Below are 2,108 nucleotides of genomic sequence, written 5' to 3' on the forward strand. Positions count from 1 at the left end.
AATTCTGGCCAGGCAGCTGCACATGAGGACCAGCGGGATCACTCATGTATCCTACAACAAACCAGACACCATGTGTAACAACTGCAAGAGAAGGGGGCAAAGCTACTTCTCGTAGCTTAGAGAAACTATACCAAAGCACAAGCTGGAATGAAGTCCTAAAGTCTCCCACAACAGAAAAGGTCAGAGGGGCATTAGGAGAATCAGTATCTAAGTTATCGAGGTGGAAAGCCCCCTCTGTGTGCTCCTCCACGGCCCCCTCTAAAGCCACCTCTTTCTCCTTGGAAGTTGGCTCGATTTCTTTCTCGACCAAGGCCAGCAGACGTTCTCCCTTGCCCTCCACCTCTGGGAGCTCCACCTCCTCGGTCAGATTTAGATTTGGGCGGAGGCGACTTTGGTCAAAGTCTCTCGATTTCCTCTGTACATCCAGTCAGGTAAGAATTTGGGGCACTGAAATGGGATGCGTATATTTCTGCATTGTAGTTGCTGTTTGTTAGTGTTGGCCCAACTGTAAGCCAGCCTGGTCGAATTGTACTATCTCTTCTAAATAAATGAAGACGTCTCCTTCCAAGACAGAAATGCTCAATTATGTGAAAAATTTCTACAAGTTTTTCTATATTTCCAATTTCAGGTTCTTTTGTGATAATTAAGTCAATATCAACATTAGCATGAATAAAGTCCCCATCTGTGCTACGCTTCACGGTTCCTTTGATCCCCGTAAGGCAATGTTCCTTTGTTCTCTGGAAAACAGCCTTTGGATCTTAAGTCTTGGTTTTCCCAGGATTGTTTTCATTGGTTTTATTTTTTTTTAATTTTATTTATTTATTTATTTAGTGTGTGTGTGTGTGGCCAGCTCAGCCCACCAGGGGACGGAGCTGGCTGGCATGTGGTGCTGGGGGATTGAACCGTGGTCCCTGTGCTTTGCTTAGCTTGTTCTAAGTAGGTGCCCCAGACCACTGAGCCATCTCACCAGCCCTTTCATTGATTTTAATCCAACAAATATCTTCACATCTTCTATAACCCCATTTTCGTAAACACACTCTTCCAAGGTCCAGTCCTTCCCCAGAACCACACCAGAGAAATATAAATGATAGGGGTGCTGTGAGCTCATCAATTTCTAACTTCATGATATCATCCCAAGTCCAGCATTTTTCATTAGCAGTGATGCCAGTCTCTCTGTAGTATTCTTCTAAAGGCAGTTCCAAAAGAATCACATCAAATTTGGGTGTCAGTTCTCTGATGTCAAAGGCTTCTATATCTGCTTGTAAGTACATAGGAGGAATATTGGATTTAGCTATTAACTCATCCTTTAGCCTAATGAGTTCCCTCAGTTTGGGATATTCTTCAAATCTGTCAGCCAAACCTACATCCCTGATGAAATTCTGAGGTCTATGCCCAGTGTCCACAAAATGTTGACAGTAATCATTATGGGGATTTAAACTCTGTGTTCCCTTAAGAAAAGTACTAGAATCTTTGTAAATCTCTTCTTCATATGGCAAATTTTCTTCTTCCTGTTGCAGTTCTAGTTCATCCTTATATTATTCCACATTGTCTTCTTCTACTTCTCCTTCATCCAAGTACTTGCGTGTTGCATTTGGAGCAGAGGTATCATAGGAAGCCCTACAAGTTTCTCTTGTTTCAGCAATTTCTCTCTGTTCCTCTGCTATTTAACACAGCTCCAATGCTGTTGGCACTCTCAGCTCCCAACTGCTGAGCAAGGAGCTGCCGCCGTAACTTCTGTCGCTCCCGGATCTCTTGTAAACGACTATCCATGTTTTAAATCCTGTTTTACACTGCCTGAATCTTGTCAATCAAAAATATACCCTCACCCAATAGTTCTAACTCTGTGCTAAGCAGTGTTCACCTGGAGCTGCAGGCGGCGAGAATCCCTGATCATTTACTCCTGAAATTTTTTCTTGAAAGGAAGTTAGTCTTTTGCTTTTGCCCATTTTGAATTGCATGAGTTATTAGTGTTTTTCTTTTCATACAGGTAGTATATGCCATGCTTCTGTCCACACACACTGCATATCGTGATGGGGTAATGAATGTCAAACAGAACATTTAATCCATAAAATCCGAAAATCTTACTTATTGATAAAAAGTTTTCACAT

At 42.2% G+C, this 2,108-nt stretch overlaps 1 pseudogene; it reads right to left on the reverse strand.

Annotated features, from left to right (window-relative positions):
- Positions 1-6: 6 nt before the first annotated feature.
- LOC101563731 lies at positions 7-1,789 on the reverse strand (annotated as a pseudogene).
- Positions 1,790-2,108: the final 319 nt, after the last annotated feature.

This window comes from Octodon degus, unplaced genomic scaffold, assembly GCF_000260255.1.
Source record: "Octodon degus isolate 3935 unplaced genomic scaffold, OctDeg1.0 scaffold00148, whole genome shotgun sequence".
NCBI classification, from domain to species: domain Eukaryota; kingdom Metazoa; phylum Chordata; class Mammalia; order Rodentia; family Octodontidae; genus Octodon; species Octodon degus.